The 20093-nt window shown below is 40.2% G+C and overlaps 1 non-coding gene across 1 annotated transcript; it reads left to right on the plus strand.

The window, feature by feature from the left end:
- Positions 1 to 864: 864 nt before the first annotated feature.
- Positions 865 to 985, plus strand: LOC126005047 (small Cajal body-specific RNA 24). Its single transcript, XR_007494230.1, has one exon. It is a non-coding gene; the product is annotated as a small Cajal body-specific RNA 24 (non-coding RNA).
- The last annotated feature ends 19108 nt before the right edge of the window (positions 986 to 20093 follow it).

Here is a 20093-nt window from a genome sequence, read left to right on the forward strand (position 1 = left end):
GGACTCACACTCACTTAGTTGCAGTGCACCAGAGATTGTTCTTAGTTATGGTGCCAATGGCAGTACCACTGGGACTACAGTTAGGATATGGGACAGTGCTTGGAATTTAATTTGAGGTCTTCTGTCTGCAAAACAACTGCTCTAACACCGAGTTGGAAGGTCCCCCACTAGCATTCTAGAATTCTAGTTCACTAGAATTAGCATTTTCAAACACTCTAAGTTCTTTTAGAAGTCCTGTCGGAAATATCCAATGTCTAGAATTGTGAATCTCTTTGAAAGGTCTATTTTTCATCTTGGTTTTCAATCATGTAGCAATTCACATAGCTTATAACAGCTGTATCACCTTACTCAACCATCTTTATTAGATCTTTTTTTTTTTGTTTTTGGGCCACACCCGTTTGACGCTCAGGGGTTACTCCTGGCTGTGTGCTCAGAAATTGCCCCTGGCTTGGGGGGACCATATGGGACGCCGGGGGATTGAACCGTGGTCCGTTCCTTGGCTAGCGCTTGCAAGGCAGACACCTTACCTCTAGCGCCACCTTCCCGGCCCCAGATCTTTTTTTTTTTTAATGGTCTTCAGGTACTAATTTTGGTTTTCAGGAGACAGAAGCTTCTTTCCAATATCACAAAACATTGGGCTGAAGATATCAGTGAAGAAGGTAGGTTGCCTTGCCCACGGTTGACTCTTGTTTGGTCCTGGCACTTTATATAGTTTCCGTAGCACCACAAGGAGTGATGTCTGAGCATAGAACCAGAAGTAAACTCTGAGCACTGCCAGGTGTAGCCAAAGAACCACACAAAGCCCCAAAACAAAAAAGATAAGATATTTACTTAAGAATAAATATCTAAGAAGACACGTATCACTGGTTAATATTATCAGGCCTTACAGTGAAGATGACTCTCTTTAAATGTCCTAGAGAAACAAAGTAGCTCTCTGCGCACCCTTTCCAAGTCAAAAGGCTGCATCGTTCCACTACTGACATTTGAAAATAAATAATAATATTATCAGACCTTTTTGGAGACAGCATCTTGTAACATTATTCTAGGGCTAAGGATGTTTTCAGTGATCAAGATAAGGTTTTTTCAGAATTTGGAATTTTCAAGGGAAAAATGACCGTAAAAAATAAACAAATGGGGACCAGTGGGTAGGATGAATGCCTTGCACTCGGCCAACTCAGATTCCATCCTAAATACTTTATTTGGTCCCTCTGAGCACCAACAAAGGTGCCCCCCTAAGTGTAGCGGCAGGAGTAAGTCTGGAGCATCACCGGGTATGATCCCAGAACAAAAACAAAAGAAGCAAACAAGAAGCAAGAAAATAACCAGTGTCACCAGTGTTTTGCGCTACATAAAGATAGAATGGCTGGATAAATAGCAATGTCGGGTGACTGCTTTCTGGTTAGGGAAGGGTTCCTTTGGGGAAGGTGACACTCAGGCTGACAATTGAATGACAAGAAGAAAACCTCCATGCAATTATGGGGAAAACATAGGGAAGCAGAGGGAGAGCTGGAGCAATCTCCAAAGTGAGGAGCGAAGCTGGCTTGTGTTAGGGTGTATTGCAAATGCCAACTGGGCTGGGTCACCCTCCCTCTGGCTCCCCAGATATTTGGTTAAACATGATTTCTGGGTGTGTCTCTGAGGATGCTTCCAGATGAGATTAGCATTTGAATGAGTGAACTGAATTAAGCAGATCCTCCACTCTGCTGTGTGCCCCCTCCAATCTACCCCCCAACTGGATGGGGATCAACCAATCCACCCAGGGTCTGAATAGAACAAAAAGGTGGGGGAAGGGAAAACCAGCTCTCTCAGCTTAGTTACTAAGAGAGGCGGTTCTTGTGCCTTGATCTGGAATCCAGACCATCAGCATTCCTGGGTCCCAGGCTTTTGGATTCAGACTCCTTTGGGTCTCCTGTACGTCTGACTTGTAGATCATGGGTTTTTTCCTTTTCTTTTGTTTGTTTGTATGGACCACACCCTGCAGTTTTCAGGGCTTACTTCTGACTCTACACTGAGGGATTGATTACTTCTGGTGAGACTTGGAGGGTCATATAGGATGTCAGGGATCAAACTCGGGTTAGCTGCATGTAAGGCAAGTGCCTTATCTGCTGTACTATTTCTCTGGCTCCATTTATGGGACTTCCTGATTCCATATTCTAGGAGGCAATTTTTATAATTAATCTCTTTATCAACGTATATAGAAAGAAAGAAATATGTAATATATTCTATATCTGTGCTCTCTATAAAATATGCATGTGTCTATATAGTACAAATACATATGTATATCACACACATATATAAAACATATAATCAATACTTTCCATCTCACACAAGTATGTTAAAGAAGAAAAAAGATCAAAGTTACGAGAGTGATAAGAGAAGTTGTAAGAGCAAGAAATGAGGCAATAGACAAAGACTGGAACCAGCCATTAAGAGCTTTTTAAGTTAGAGTAGGGAATTTAGATTCATTCTAAGTGCAGTGCAAAGCCATTGAGGAGTTTTAAGCAGGAGAGAACAGGGTCTGATTTCTATTTTTCAAAGCTCACTCAGCACCTGAGTGAAATGTGGTTTGCAGAAAGGTATGTGAGAGCTAAGTTGTGGGCCAGGCTGTGATTGTGAGACAGAAGAAGCGCCAGCATAACTTGATGAGGGAGGTGGGGGTGGAGAAGAAGGCGAAGAGCTTTGGGAGAAGAGACAGTTTGCAGGACCTGCCAAAACCCGGATGTGGGCAGGGAGGGGGAGCAAGCATCCTAGTTTCAAGCCACTGGGTGTACAGCTAAGCTATTTTATTGGGAAAAACAAAGAGAAAACTGATTCAGAGCTGGGTGGGGATGGACTGGGAACTCTCTGTTAGTCCCATGAAAATGGAGTCTACTCACCAATGGAGACAGGAAACAGATAAATAGTGAGAAGTCCAGAGAGATTGGGCTTCAGAGAAAGATTGGGAAATATCCCAGGAAAATGCACTTTGGAGTAGATCAGATTTCTGCATAGTAAAATATATAAAAATGTGACACCTTAAATGGGAGAGACCTTCAATTGTCCAATCTTATTGTTTTATTTTGGAGGGAGGCACACCTGACAGAGCTTAGGGGGTTCCTACCATTTCAATGCTAGGTAGTGTCTCCCAAGGGTGCTTGAGGAATCCAGAGTTCCCCATTTAAAGTATTTGGAGCCATTGCCTAGCCCAATTCTGTTTCTTGATAGACAGAGAAACTTCAGCCTCGTAGAGTCGATGAATTTCTAAGATTTCCTTACTTGCTTCAGCATATTCTTATTTACCTTCTGCTTCTAAAATTGTACAACTCAATTCCATAGTCATAGCAAATATTTGTTGAACAAGATAATTGCACTCTGTGCAATATTGGATTTCAAAATGACTTTTAAAAAGTTAAAAAGAAAAGAAACCCCAAATATATTGCTTTAAAAATGTTTCACCATTAATTTGAATTCAAATCAAGAAGCAGCTTGGTTGGCAGACTGGTTGGCTCAGTAAAAAATGAATTAGCAGAAACATTTTTACCTAGAATGAATTATAGCTGGTACAACTTTTCTTTTTAAAGAGAAAGCTTTAAATCAAAAGACCAATCATTTCTTCGTCATATGGAAGGGGAAAAAGAAAACAACCCGGTAATGTAAAATTCCATTTATTGAGTTGTTAAACTGGATCATAAAATGCTTGAGACCAATGGATTTTATGTGTGTGAACACACCACAGATACACACACATGTACACACACGTGCATGCATACTTACAATGTTATTTGGATAAATCGCCAGTATATAGCTGGCTGTTTAGACACAGTGATGCAGAGGAAGCTGGGTCATTCAAAGGGATGACCTTGGAGTCCATGTTGGTGGTTTGCTTATAGGGATGTGCAAAGAGAAGTTAATTCTATCAAAGTTCACACAAAAGAGATCATCTTGGTCTGTCAGCAAAACCACTTGGCAAAAGTTGATCACTAACCTATAACTCCTCCTCCCTTTTTCAAAATTTTGTTTTTTTTTTTGGGTCATAATGGCTGTGCTCAGGGCTTACTCCTGGCTCTGTGCTCAGGGATCACTCTTGGCAGGATTTTGTGTTGCCAGGAAACAAACCCAATTTAGCCATGTATTGAAGCAAGTGCTCTAACCACGGTATTCTATCTCTGGCCCGTCAATAATCCTTTTGAGGAAAGTCCCTCTGCCTTGTTAATGGAAGGCTCTCCGAATGCATAGGAAAGCCTCAACATCCTGTCCAGATTTTTCTGAAAGAGAAGCAACAGCTGTGCCTTTCACTCACGTCTATGTCCAGCAAACTTGTGCTTTAATACCAAAAACAACTGTGCGTGTCATTTAATCCTTTTCAACTTCAATTTCCTGAACCAGAAAGCTGAAGCTAGAATACTTCAAGGATCTTTGAAATCATAATTCTAATACTTAGCTTGCTCAAAATCATATTTATTAAAGTTCTAAGATCACCTAAGACTGATGATGACAAAATGTCAGAGTCAAGCTGCCAGAGATCGGTCGACACTGCTTGTGTCCAAAGGAGCCTTGTAGGCAAGACTCTGACAAATATCTCAATCCTTTATTAGAGAAGCCCAGAGGCCTATGATAAACCCCTAGGCCAAGAGTGAGAGAGAGAAAGAGGGAGAGAGAGAAAGAGAGATAGAAATGGAGAGAGAGTTGGGTTTGAGACCAGGGCAAGGTCCGATTGAGGGCCAGGTAAAAGGAACAGATATGCAATACACACACACACACACACACACACACACACACACACACACACACACACACACACACACACACATATATATACATACATATATATATAAAGAGGATAAATATATATATAAAGAGGATATATATATATATATATATAAAGAGGATAAATAGTCCAAAAGAATATAGCCAAAGGTAGCCAAAGGTCTGTCCAAATCAAGGAGAAAAGCTGTAGCCAGGGGTAGAAACAGTTCAATCTAATTGCTGCTTCAACTGTCTCTAATAACTGTCAACCACTCTCACTCCAACTCTTCCCCGGGGATAGGGTAGGGGACTAGGGGAATGCTTACAGACTCAGCCAGTCATAGTTAGGATCTTTTGTTTTGTTTTGTTTGGGGGCACATCCTTGTGGGTACTCAGGGGTTACTCCTGGCTTTGAGCTCAGAAATCACTCCTGGTTTGGGAGACCATGTGGGATGCTGGGGATTGAACTGGCATCCGTCCTGGGTCAGCCACATGCAAGGCAAAGACCTATTCCAGTCCCCATAGTTAGAGTCTTACTTAAAGGGGTGTACCTCTTTTATGGCTGGCTGGTGCTGGACTGATGATGTTAGGGTAACACAGTGATGTAGGATACGAACAAGACTCATCATCAAAGGGGAAAAAACAAAACATCAGTGATCCTCTCTGCCACCATTATTGTCCCTATTTAATGTTGACCCAACTTTCTAATTTTCCATGAATTTGATGGAACAGGATGCATTTTAATATTGCTGTATAACCACCATATTGTGAAGTCAACCATTTTACCACTGGATCCCCAGACACTCGTAATAGAACCTGGTATGCAACAGGCACCCCACATTGGTTGAAAGCAGAGTGAATTAACAGATGAATGGACATCCTTAGAGAGAACTACCTTTACGCTTCACTTATAAATTTCTCAAATTGACTGCTCATCTATGTCAGTAGAGAAATACAAGTTCAAACAAGATACTATTATACACTGATTAGAATTGCCTCATTCTGAAACACAGACAACTGCAACAGCTGGGGAAGATGTGGTACAACAGGGATTGCCCCTCCTCGTTGCCATGAACACAAATGGTCTGGCTACTGTGAAAGATTGTATGGCTTTTTTCTTATGAAAATCAACCTGTTCAATCCAGCAATGACAATTCAATGTCTACCAAAAGGAGTTTATAGATTTTGTCCGCACCACCCCCCAACACAGATGTTTATAGCAGCTTTATTCAGAATTGCCAAAACTTGATAGCAACTAAGATGCTTTTCAGTAGGGAATGGAAAAATAAACAGTGGTATATCCAGACAATAGCTGATGTTCAGTGTTTAAAAAAATAAAAAGAGGGAAAAGTGAGTGATAAATGGGTCAGAGAGATAATTTAGGAGTAAGAGACTTGCCTTGCAAGCAGCAATCCTGGTTCAGTCCCTGGGTTCTGCATATTGTTCCTCCAAGCCCCTCCAGGAGTGATTTCTGAGCAGAGAACAGGCGTAAAGAGCCTTGGGCTCCTTTGTGTGTGACCCAAACAACAACAACAACAACAACAACAACACACACAGTTGTAATAATAAAATGAATGTGTCGAAATGTAAATGAATAAAAGAGGAATGAGGTGAAATGCTTCTTGTACTCCTTTTCTTTTCTCTCTCTCTCTCTTTTTTGCTCTTTAATCACAGAGTTTATGCATTCTCCCAATTTCTTGCTCCAGGTGAAAACCGCAGCTAACCCCCCATTAAATAAATGTTAAAAACAATATCCCCAGACTGTACTCTCAGCGTTGCCCTTTCCATCAGTGGGGCTAAGGGATATGTGGTCTTGACAATTGAAGTCAGGTCAGCTGTGTGCAAAGGCAAGCATTTTACCTGTTGTACTATCTGGGGGATTGTTTGTTTTTTGGTTTGAGGGCTACATCTGGTAATGCTTGGGGTTATTCCTGGCTCTGCACTCAGAAATCACTCCTGACTGGCTCAAGAGACTTTTTGGGATGCCAGACATCACATCAAGATTGGCTGTGTACAAGGCAAGAACTCAACCTACTGTACTCTTTAGTCCCAACCTGCAGTATCATTCTGTATCATCTGAAAGTAAGCACTTTACCTGCTTGCTGCCTAACTGCTCCCCTCTTTCCTCTCTTAGGACCCTGGTCTTTAAAAGCCTGCTACTAATGTACCCTCCCCTGCCCACTGCAGGCTTTGTCATGCCTTTTGTTTAGAATTCTTTTCCTTCCTGTGTTACACTCAGACCTTTAGACTTGCCACTTCAGATTGGGGATCACAGCATGCTCCTTTTCTTGGGCCGCTATAGTCTGCCCATTATTTCATGAATTCTTTTCTCCATCTTATATAGAAAATCAGACAGAGACAGCAGGTTTCTTAGGAAGTAGGAAAAAGGTAGCATTCCAAAGAGCTGTTCAGCTTCCAACTGTGAACTTGTTTGGGAGTCCCCTAAAGTAAAATACAGACTGGAGCGCAGGCCACCATGGACATGCCCAGGGGAGATTTCCTTAATCTGAAGATTACTATGAGCTGAGGTCAGGTGAGACCCTCAGGCTCATGAAAAACTTCCCATACCCTTAACTACCTAATGAAAATGGGGGTGTTCTTCAGGAGAAGGTGTTATTATTTTTTGTTATTTTTTATTTAGTTATTTTTTACCAGAAAGACCCTTTGTGGCAGAGAAACTGGTCTCTCTGGTAGGGCAAACACATAAAGAAAGATCAAGTCTGTCACATGAGTCAGAACCTCAGCTTGGGAAGATCTCGGCCCTTTTCCTGGAGCCCTGGGCTTTTAATTTATGGTAGAATAAAGAGTATGTTTCAAGGGAAATTACAGCTTGGTTTGAAATTTGTACTGTTTCTATCATTAATAAAGTTATGGCTTCTTGTTGGATAAAAAATGTTTAGTTAGTTATAAACATGTTGGGCAGGGATCCAAGAATTAAAAGAGATTAAAAAAGCAAAAAAAAAAATTAAAGAATGTGTGTGTCTGTACACTCACATATGCACACATACTCAGACACAGAAAAAGAAAGAATGCTCTTTTGAATCTGCATTCCCTTAGATTCCCCACGTTTGTCATGACATTTTTCTCTCTCCTATTGATCTGTCTGATATTCATTTGATTGCTTTACCAACCATCCAAAATTCTAAAAGATGGTTGGATTAGGGTAGGGAGGGGAAATTTCTTCTCTGCCCCATAACACACCCACTTCTTTTTGTTTGTTTGTTTGTTTTTATTTTTGGGGCAACACCCAGTGATGCTCAGAGGTTACTCCTGATTATGCGCTCAGAAATCGCTCCTGGTTGGGCCCGGAGAGATAGTACAGAAGCCTTGCAGGCAGCCGATCCAGGACCAAAGGTGGTTGGTTCAAATCCCAGTGTCCCATATGGTCCCCCATGCCTGCCAGGAGCTATTTCTGAGCAGACAGCCAGGAGTAACCCCTGAGCACCGCCAGGTGTGGCCCTTACCTCTAGCGCCACCTCTCCAGCCCCAGCACACACTCACTTCTTAAGTAGAAAATTGTGAATATGAAATAAATGAACTCCAATGAAATGTCTCAAAGATCTTGATGATTTCAAAGGTCTGGATGATTTTCAGGTTAATGAAGGTGGCTTGACTATTGAGAGCTACTTGACCAAATATGAAATGGTTCCTAATCACTGTTCTTTTTATTCCACGATGCTTGTTCTTTTTCTTTCTTGTCCTTTGCTACCACATCTATTTTCAGAAGTCTCTGAATCTCTGAATTATTTGTTTCTGATCTGTCGGCCAAAAGCCTGTTTCCTTTGGATTGTGTCTACAAGGCGAAGAGACAGGTGCTGATTGACAAGAGTAGGAAGATGGAAATACAACGTATGAGCTTAATGAATGAGATCTATGGCATTTATTCTAACTTCTCAGAGGCCCTTTTTCTTTGAACCATATTTTCTATGACAGATTATTGGAAAAATGACCTCTGGGTAGGTGAATTATTACTTCAAGAAGGCATTGTTTCTTTTCAAATGAATAAGAATGGCAGCTAATACTGTATGCTGTTTTCTTTGTGAAATGGATTCTTTGTTTAAAAATAAGTGAACAAAAAAGCCCACAATAAAAAAAAAGAGATGGAGCAAGAAAAGAAGATGGAAAGTGAGTCACGTTATATGAATAGCTAAGTTGAGAGGAAAATAAATGTTGTTTTGCTCATAATGCTGAAAAGTCAATAAGCAGCAAATGAACTTCGGAGTCGAGGGCCCATATTCATTTAGATGTCCTTTGTAATTAAAAAGCAACACCCAAGCCAAACAAAGCCAAGGCAGTAAGCACAATGCCTAGAAGGGCTCCATACACAGGGGAACAAATTGGTGTCTAAATAGATCTGTAAAACATACTCACGGAACATCAATAGCTCTTTAATGGAGAGGATGAGGAAGAAGTTCCATTATTCAGAATAGCTTTTATTATCGTTCAATTCTGTAGTTAAAGTCTAGTAAGGCAGTTGAAAATGGAAACTTCTGGTAAAATATTTAGAATGCCCAAGTGGGAAGAAAACACAAAGCAAAGATATTTATATATTCTTGGTAATTAATAAGGATTTAATGGTGGGTGTAGCATCTAAAATAATCATTTCTGGTTAAATCATAAATAGTAAGCTACCATTATATATAACAATAGTATTAATTAGTAAATATAACAGTGGCTAGGAAGAATGCATGCCTGGCATCCACCAGAACTGGAACTTGAACCCTGGTACCACATCGTTCGCAGAGCATTACTGACTGGAGGCAGGTGGTTCCTATACCACTGGCCCAAACATGAACTCATCTTAGCAGGGCTGGCAGATATCATTGGAGATATGCCTTAGGACCCCCTGAGCACTGCCTGGGAGATTCTCCCATCAAAATATGGGTGAATAGGGGCCTGCGAGGTGGCGCTAGAGGTAAGGTGTCTGCCTTGCAAGCGCTAGCCAAGGTTCAATCCCCCGGCGTCCCATATGGTCCCCCCAAGCCAGGGGCAATTTCTGAGCGCTTAGCCAGGAGTAACCTCTAAGTATCAAATGGGTGTGGCCCGAAAAACCAAAAAAAAAAAAAAAAAAGAGAAAAAGAAAAAAAATATAGGTGAATAAAATGAGATTCCAAAAATGCTTGCTTCAGAGTTTAGTTAGTGACTTTTACCTAGATTTAATGCAGACTATTCTTCTCTGGCTCTTAAATACATCTCCTTTACTATTTTCCTTCAGAACTTTAGAATATCTTTAGGTAGTCAGGAAGGCTATTTAACTGTAGACTATGTAGATATAAACTCATCTTTCTTTTTTTTAAGGGATTGGGCCACACAAGGGGTGTTTGGGGTTTACTCCTTGCTCTGTGTTCAGGAATTATTCTTAGCCAACCAGAGTTGCCACATGCATGTCAAGTCTCTGAATCTTTATATTATCTCTGTTGCCCATATCAACTTACCTTTTATTTATTTAATTTTGTTTGGGGGCCATATCTGATAATGCTCAAGGCTTACTCTTGCAGGCTCGGTGACTAAAAAGGATGTCAGGGGTTGTTGTATCAGAGCCTTTTGGATGGGCTTGGATGGTGATGGGATGAATGGAGGGGCCTTTCTCTGCACTTCAGGCCACGTGGCTCCAAACCCCTCCAGCCAGCGGGTATCTGGATTCAGGAGAGCGGCAGGTAGAAAACTTACATGCAGTCAGGCTTCCAGAAAGATAACATCTTTATTTGCCCTGGCCATCATGTGTGGCCTATATTATAAACCTATTTAAGCACATACCATCCTTAGCTTGCCCTGCATCTTAGCTTCCTTCAGCCATCTTTCCTCCTGCTACATTCTCCATCCAGCAAAATCCCCCTGCCCTTCCGGTCAAAAGCCTTTTGTTACCTCCCAAAGACCCCTCCCAGAAATGGGAGGTCTATTAGCAGGTAAGGTTACACCGGAGGAAATGGGATGTGTGGTTACAAGGGGTCAAACCTAGATTGACAGCATACAAGGCAAACACTCTATCAGTCTGCTGTACAATTGCTCTAGCCCCTCAATTACTTTTTAATAATTACCTAAACCTTATTTTATAGACCAGAGATATTACTAGGGTTTCTTTTCTATGTCCAGGTCCTCTCATTTGACAGTCCACCTTCTAGAGTGTTACATTTATAAAATTTCTGAGCACACACTAGTTTTTCACAGTGAGGAATAGAGTAGTTGATAAATGATATCTGTCACAGGTAAAACTAAAGTCACATAAATGTGTGTGCCAAAAAATATTACCATCCTGCTACTCTATCCTGCCTTTGCCTGGTTTATAATAAACTATTGTTTGTCAGTAAGCTTCTGATTATTAGAAATATCAGCTACCTAGATTGAAGAAATGGAATATGCAAACGTTTTGCTTCTTTAAAGAGGATGAAGTGTATATGAATCTTTCTTGGGCACATGGTGTGTGAATGATTATAAATGATAGAATAATTTAACTTGGCCAAAGATTCTGTAATATAATTATTATTTTTATATCATACACACATACTGACTGACTGATTCCATTTAATCTTTAGTACCATATCTGGCCCTCAGAGCACTACTTGGGGTTACCCCTGAGCAAAGACCCAGGAATAACCTCTGAGTACCACCTTCGGTAGCCCCAAACCGAATCTCTCACATTAAAATAGAATCAAAGATTAAACTCTCTTGTCTTCTTTTGTGTGAGACCCAGGCATTATATATATATAATTACATATATAATATATTCCATATATTATATATACACTCTGATAAATGGATATTTCATAGAAGGTAAGCATGCTTTCTCTAATATCTACTATCATTGTATTTTTGATAATTAGAAAAAGTAAAAAATACTAATATGTGTCAAAATATTTGCTCAAGGGCCAGAGAGATATAGCATGGAGGTAGGGCATTTGCCTTGCATGCAGGAGACTGGTGGTTTGAGTCTGGCATTCCATATGGTCCCCGGAGCCTGCCAGGAGCAATTTCTGAGCAATGAGCCAAGAGTAGCGCTTGAGCGCTGCTGGGTGTGACCCCCCCCCCCCCCATTTTGCTCAAGAGGCTGGATAGATAGTTCAGGAGTTAAGTCATTTTTAACTTGCATGTAACTAAATCTGATTTGATCCCTGACACAGTATATGTGCCCTGATAAGGGTTACTTACTCCTGAGCAGATACCATAGTGGCCTTGAGCAGAAAACCATGAGTAGTCCCTGAGCACCACTAGATGTGGCCCAACACAATTAGTTTAAGTAAATTAAACTTAAACTATAAGCATCAAGAACAAGGACTTGAACTAGAACAAGAATTTGTCTAGAACAAGGATTCTGTCTTAATTACCTTTGTATAACCTAAGCCATTTTTGAAACTGAATGAACAAAAACAAATCAAAAGAATATAAAAAGTTACCTGATTATTCTTCTAGGCTTAAACTGTCCAACCCAATAGCCACTAGTCCCAGGTGACTATCCAGTTCTTAAAATTCTTGAAATGTGACTAGTCTGAAGCTCCATGTGCTGTAAACATAGACTATAGGGTGATGGAGGCATAGAATGGGGATTGTAAAAGTACTTCCACTAATTTTGTCTGTTGATCACGTGGAGCATTTAGATTTAGGACTCTAAGTGAGGTTGGGAGGTCTTAAAAAGAATGTCTATGCATGTGGCAGCAGGCAAAGAAAGAATAGATGCCACATGCCTTATATCTCCCATGGGAAAGGTGTGTGTGTGTGTGTGTGTGTGTGTGTGTGTGTGTGCATGCATGTGTGTGTGTGTGTTTTGGGTTTTCCCCAGAGTACATAGAGGATGGGTAGCCTTGGTCTTAGGATGGCTCATTCATTCCTTGAATGCAGAAAAACCCTCTTATATGTCAAAAATAAGAAAGGAGAATGGTATAGGTATCCATAGCAAAGGTTACACTTTTAAATTTTCCACTCTAAGGGCACAGGCAGTATGTAATTTAGGTTTTGAAGGAGAATTCTATCTGTGACAAGTGTGTAACTCTGTTCTTACAAAGTAAAAAGAGGCTCAGTCAGAAGTAGGTAGCTCATGCAATCATTAGGGATTTCTAAGTACATAAAAATAGACAAAGCAACAAAAACTTCAGATGAGAAAATTTCACACAAATGGCCAACTTACTCCTGTAGAAAATCAGGCATGTTCTTGCCAGAGGATCAATCTCTCTACTTTATGCCTAATATCTTCAGAGTCTCCTAAGCCGTAAAATCTCCGAGTATACTGGTTTGGGGTACTAAAACTCTGGCATCTTCTCAGGGTGAGTGGGGAAAGGCAGACTCCATCCCTCTTCTGAAAGCTCAACATGTAAACTCATAGGCCCATTTCTAAGATCCTGAGGTTCTAGGTGCACGTGACCACAAATGTGGCTGCCCAACACCTCCAATTTCCTCAATACTGACACCCCAGTAGGAGTACAGCAAATTAGATGGGAAAGTAGCATAGAGGCCAGCTAATCTCCAAAAATAAGATAGAATTCTTAATTGTAACAAACAGCTTAGTAAACCTTCAGGCAATGACTAATGACTCCAACTGTGTAACACTTTCACAATATTTTTTACTGAAGTACTTTTGTGATAATTTCATTAGCCATTTAGTTGTAACAGCAATATAAAAATTATTTTGCAATTGCCAAAGGAGTAGGCTTTGGGGGGCATTAGTTGGAAACTGGGGACTGTGGCAAAGGGAATGCTACACTGGTAGTGAGAGTGGTGTTGGAATGTTGAATGCCAGGAACAACTGTATTTTGAACAACCTTGTAAAACATGGAGTTAAATAAAGTTAAAGCATTTTTTAATAAGCATGTTCTGTCTTGTAAAAATTGGACTTCAGGAGACTTTAGGTCTGAAATGATAAGATGTTTGCATTAAAGATGTGGATTTTAAAGATTTTAGGAGCTGGATTGATAGTACAGCAGGTAGAGAATTTGCCTTGTATGTAGCCAACATGGGTTTGATTCCCATCACCATATATGGTTCCCAGAGTCCAACCAGGAGAGATCCCTGAGCACAGAGCCACGGGTAAGTCCTGAGTACCACTGGTATGGCTCCAACATACACACACACACACACACACACACACACACACACACACACACACACACACACACAAGAACATTTCAATTACATGCACACTAAATTTAGAGCTGCCTTATGCAACACTAACATGTTTTAAAGTACCCTGTCTTTGAGATAATGTCATCTCCATAATTTCAGAGAGAAAAATATTTTCATAATACAATCCATCGGTTTTCCTCATTTTGAGACAATCATGTGCTCTAAACCAATGCGAGAGAATATAATAGACTGTACTGTGATTGCTATCCAATCAGCACAGCTGTACTATAAAGTATATACTCTCAACCAATCAGCTCCTGCTGTGCAACTTCAATGGGTCTGTAATGTTGTGTTGTGATGGTTATCTCTTATTTTGAGGTGGGGAATATCCTGGGTCTAAGATTTCTACCCTAGGTTTCCCTGCATGCAAAGCTTGGACTTGCAACTTTTTAAGCCATCTCCCTGGCCCCTGTGATGATATCTTTTTGGAACATTTGTGTCCTGGTTAATGGTGGAAACATATGGAGTGTTGGACTGGACCCGAGTTCAAGGGATTCTAAGTGCCAGTTTTAAAATAGCTGCAGGCCCCTTTCATGGAAAGAGCAGAGGAAACAGATCGAAGACCAGCAGGTGTTGGATTATTGGGAAAGCCGGGATGCTGAGGAGTCTATGGTGAGCATTGCTGCCGCCGATGTGGAGCGTGCGGTGGAACCTGTGAGTGACCTTTCTGCAGATTTGAAAAGAGGCGACACTGGCCTCCTGGCTAGGTTAGATGCTGGGCACGCGACTCCACAGGCTCCAGGCACCAGCAATCTGCTTCTGGCTTGGGTAGCAGTTCCATTTCTAGAAAAGCAACGTCCGTGAAATGTAAGTGTATGAGCAATAGAAGAATTCAAAGTAGACGTACAAAGCTTTTCGGATTTGTTTTGACAAGGCATCTTTGGACTTGCTTTAGTGAATCTGTTTTCAATGTGTTGTAACTTTCCTGTTTTCATTAGTTACATTATTCAGCCACGTAAAGGACTTGAAAACGGTTTATTTTCTAATAGGACTTTAATATTTTGCTCCATAGCCTTTTTAAACCATTCATTTCCATGACAAACCTTGTACACAAAAATCATCTCGGAGCTGATCTCTGGCCAACTTGTGACAATTTCTTTTTAATCAACAACAGTATCTAAATTAGAGCATTCACCGGAGGAATGGTTGCGTCCATAATTAATCTCTTTGTAAAGCAGTTATTTTTCTGTTTAAAAGCGAGAGCAAAAGCGGTGTTCTTGTAAGTTAGGGTTCAAAATCAGAAAGGGCTGTGTGTGATCCTTTTAAAGAGGAGACTGCTTTGGGAAGCAGTTTCTATTCCATTCTGGGCTAGAGCTGGTTGCCAAGGAGACAGCTCAACTTCCTCACTAGGATTCTAGGATTGGGAATCTAGTGGGCTCTTAGGAAATATTTGTGGAAAGAAAAAAGACAGGAATAAATAAGAAAGAACATAGCCAAAGTGTATGTGGTGGGGGAAAACAGCCTTTTTTTTCCTATTAGGAAAGAAGATTATGATGGTTCATGTTATGCATTAACTTGGCTAAGGCCTTGGTACACAGCTATATTCTAGATGGTCAAATATTTTAGAGGTTTTCATGATGAAATTTTTTTAGACAATGATAATGTGAAATCGGTAGACTCTGAGAAAGATAGATGTGGTGGGCCTCATTAAATCAGTTGAAAATTTTAATTGCCATCTCCTAAGTAAAGAGGAGTTTGCCAAAAGTCTGTATTTGGAATCAACTGTGCATTAAATCTTCTCTGCCTTCTCCAGATCTGCATTTGTGGTATCCCGAAGAATTCCAAATAATCACCCTGAAGAAAAGAAGACATGGATCATTTGGACAATAATTTTATCTGGTAGGTGGTGCTACGTGAAAATGGACAGCTCGCCCTTTGTGGGCCATTCTTACAGGTGAATGACAGTGGTGAAGGACAATATCCTCTCAATGTACAGAATTTTGAATGATGCATCCAGGTTTATTTCACCCTGAAGATGAATGGTCAGACAAGCAATTATGTGCCCATTCACAGTCTGGCCACATGGGTCTGTAGTTGACCTGGAAGAGATAAGATGGAAAACTGGTGTCAAGGAGTTCCTGGAGAAGAGGAAAGTTAACATACCCTTCTGAACTGGAAAATAATGTGAAGCTGTGTCCCAACAGGTGACACTTCTGTCCCTAACAGTGGTCTCAGCAGGAGAGGATTTAATAATCAAGTACATAGGATGACTTACTTTGATTACACAACATGGCTCTGGTGACATGAGTTCCATAGCATAAACTTCTAACCACTTGTGTCAACCTGGCTCCAGTCACCACTGAGTGTCACTATACCAGCAACTGAGACCAACACTTAGTTCCTGATATGGCATCACAGGGGTGACCACCAGCTGATTGATTACATTGTATTCCCCTAAGGGTGGAGAAGAAGCCTTCTGTTCTTACTGGACTAAATTCTGGATGTAAATCTGTCTTGCCTACCCAGTGTTTGTGCCCAACTACCCCCTATTGAACTGACAAAATGCCTTATCTAGAGTCATGCAGTTCCATAAAGCATTGCTTCTCATTAAGGAACTTGCATCACAACAAATGAAGCTTAACAATAGACCTGTTTCTCTTTCCTATGTTCTCCACCTTCTTGAAGCTTCTGGCATGATCCACAGTAGAATATTTCTTTGAAGACACCTTTACAGCATCAGCAAGTTTTCCCTACCTCCCAAGGCAGGGGCAAGTGTTTCTAGAATGCTGTAGATGTGCTGAATCAGAAGTCACTTCCGGTGTTGTTTCTTGTGGAGCCAGGATCAAGATTCCAGGGTTCAAAGAAGATATTAGAGTGGGTCTTACTCTCAACATTGCTGGAGGTCCTCTAGCAAAGGTTCATTTTCTGTCCTTACCACTGCTGTCCTTTTCCCAGGTATTTGTTCCAAAGATTAGGAATGCTTCCACTAGGTGACATAATAATGACCCCACTGGACTGCATGGTAAAACTTGGGCATCTTGTGCCTCTGAATCTAAAGGCAAAGATAGAAGTTCTCAATGTTGATTGTTGATTAATTGTTGATTAGGATGGAGGATTCTGATTGTCAAAGTGAAATTGAACTGTAACTGCAGAACAGATGTCAGGAAGAATATGTATGCTTTTCAACCTTTTTATACCTGCAGACCAGACTGACACAGGTCCAAGAACCAATGATTAAAAACCATTGTTTTAGAGTATCTCTTAGTACTACCAATGTACTGTGATTAAAGTTAGTGGAAAGATGCCAGTTCAGGTAGGACCTGTAATGGCTATGAGAAAAACATGGATAAAATAAAATATTTTTTCAATAAAAATATTATTATGAAAAGATGTGAAGAACTCTTAAATGCCTATTGCTAAGTGAAAGAAGCTAGTTGGAAAAGGTTACATGCTGTGTGTGGGGGGTCTCGGCTTGCAATTTTGCACAAGAAATCAGACAAAGTTATGGGGAAAAGTACATTTAGGCCAGGGGTTGTTGAGCAGCTTCCTGGATCTTACTGAACCAGCCAAGCTTCTAGATCTTTACTGCTTTCCCTGCCACTTTTATTAGCCAGAGTTTAATATGAATCAACTGAGGGTCAGGGTTGATGTAATTAAAGGTACTTGTAGTAATTAACTCAGAAAAGGTGAAAGGAAAAAGTAAAATGATTTTACAGGTATATGACAACACAATGACACAATATCCTGAGAAAGTGAAAAAGTATGGAGATCAGAGGGGCTAGAAAGATAGAACAGTAAGTAAAGTGCTTGCCTTGCATGTGGGCAACCAGGTTCCATTCCAGGCATTCTATATGATCCCCTGAACTCTCCAGGTGTTATTCCTGAGTGGAGAGCCAGGAGTAACCTAAGCACTGCTGGATCTGATACAAATAAAAAAAAATAGCATGGAAATTAGAAACAAACAATTATTGGATTCCAAGGCTTATGGGCTGACGGAAGATGAATCATTAAATTCATGAGTCTGTGATGATTGCTGTACATCATCACCTAATCTATCCAAACTCATGGAATGCCCAACAACAAGACTGAACCCTGATGCACAGTATGAACTTTGAGTGATGTGTTGATACAGATTCAATGGAGGTTAGTAACGGAGAGGCATTACAGGTGTGAGGGCTAGAGGAATGTGGGAAATTTCTGTAACTTTCCTCCAAGTTTGCTGGGTATTTTAAACTTCTATTAAAATAAAATCTCATTTTTTTAATAAAAAAGAGGAAAAGGGAATTCAGCATCCAGTCTGCTTTGGAACTTAAGCTACAACATCAGCTCTTCTCTGGACTTCTAGACTCCACAATCACATGAGCCAATTCCTTAAAAATCTTTAATACTTATGTGTATGCACACACACATATACCCCAACATACACATGATGTTTGTTTAGGCATATTATACTTTTATGCTGTTTGTGTGGAGAATCCTAGTGTAAACACGATATGAAGTCATGTTATGGTGTTATATTGACACATTCATGCCTATATGTATTTTTTATTTTGGGGGGAGCAGAGACCCACCTTTATTTGTGGGGTGGCAGAGAGCACACTTGAAGTATTCAGGGCTACTCCTGACTCTGGTTTTAGACATCATTCTTGATCCGGTTCAGGGAAACATATGTGGTTTTAGGGAGCCCCCAAGTTGGCCACATGCAGGGCAAATCTCTAAACTCTTATACTATCTCTTCAATCTCTAAGTAGTTTTAAACAAAACCTGTTAAGTGGACATGCCAAGAGAAGGTGGGGTGCTGGACTGTGTTATGCATGAGACCCTATCATGAACATTATTATAAATCATGGTCCCTAAAATAAAATCTAAACCAGTAAATTAAATAAAAAAAAAGGCTTGTTTAATGGAGAAAGAAAAAACAAGCTTGAGCAGAAGTGAAGCTTTTCTTTAGTGGAGGAAGCAGTAAACAGTCAGAGGAAAGACTCTTGGTTGGAGGATTCCAGCCCCAACTGAAGACACTTTAGGATGGGTCTTAGATTTTTCATGAAATGAGGAATGAATCTCTGGTCTCAACTTTGGGGGATAAATGAGAGCATAACTTTTCATTTCCTTCATACCCAGTCACACTGATCCAAATGACACAGAGAGAGAGAGAGAGAAAGAGAGAGAGAAAGAGAGAGAGAGACAGACAGACAGACAGACAGACAGACAGACAGACAGACAGAGGAACCTAGTTAGACATGGAGACCCGAGATTTTTGATTAAAAGCACAAAGATTCCAATAACTAGAAACAATTTTTTTCTATAAAGCTTTAAGAATGAAACAAAGATTAACAATGATGGATAAGACTTAAGGATGGGTAGGCAATGTAGCAATGGTATTAGTACATATCTCTTTCACAATTTGCTCTGTGGGACTATTTCCTTTGCTTTTCAATGTTTATCTCTTTTAATCAAGTGATCCTTTTTTGTGAAAAGAATTGATAATTATAATTAGGTTGTAAAATAAATTACTCTTTTAGCTAATCATACCTTTGGGTTATCTAGCATTTTCAGACTAGGCAGCTCAAATATAAGAATTGTCACTATTTTTGTAGCTATTACCCTAATCCTCTGTTAAGTACTAAGAAGGACTATCCAGTGTCTTGAGCTTTGAGCTGACAAACTCAACCCTATAGATAGAGGAAGAAACAGCAGAGAATGAAGGCAACATTTTTCAAATGTGCATATCTGGGTGAACCATCAATGCTGCACTGCATTTCCCACAATGATAATAAGGTGGAACTCAAGGTGTCAGATCTCGGGGAGTAAGACTTTTCAAATATGAAGAACCATTTATGTTTTCAAACTTTCTGAGATTCCTTCTAAAATGGTAGCCATATTTTAATATTTGATGTAAATGTAAATAATGACAAATTACTAAGAATTGATTTTATTTTGGAAGTTCTTTTAAACAACTGTAGGTGTTATTATTTATAGACAGTTAAGAACAAAGATATACAAAGTTCTATGATTGATTTGGTCTGGGTGGGGATGTGGAATCAGAAGGGTCTGATAGTAAGCCTGTGGTGGACTCTAGGCTCCTCAGTCATTGATTTGGGTAATGAAAAGGGGTACCACTCAGTCATCTACCCTCTTTAAAATTATTTTCACTTTTCAGCAAGCATTATGCCCCAGTGGGAACCCTTGGTTACTGATCTGGTGACCTAAATGCTCTTATTGCCTCTCTCAATTCTAATCCACCCTACACATCCTGGATATTTTTCTAAACATGTTGACCTGAGGGCCAGTTCTTTATGTGTGGGAGATCTGGGTTT

The sequence above is a fragment of the Suncus etruscus genome, chromosome 3 (genome assembly GCF_024139225.1).
Source record: "Suncus etruscus isolate mSunEtr1 chromosome 3, mSunEtr1.pri.cur, whole genome shotgun sequence".
NCBI classification, from domain to species: domain Eukaryota; kingdom Metazoa; phylum Chordata; class Mammalia; order Eulipotyphla; family Soricidae; genus Suncus; species Suncus etruscus.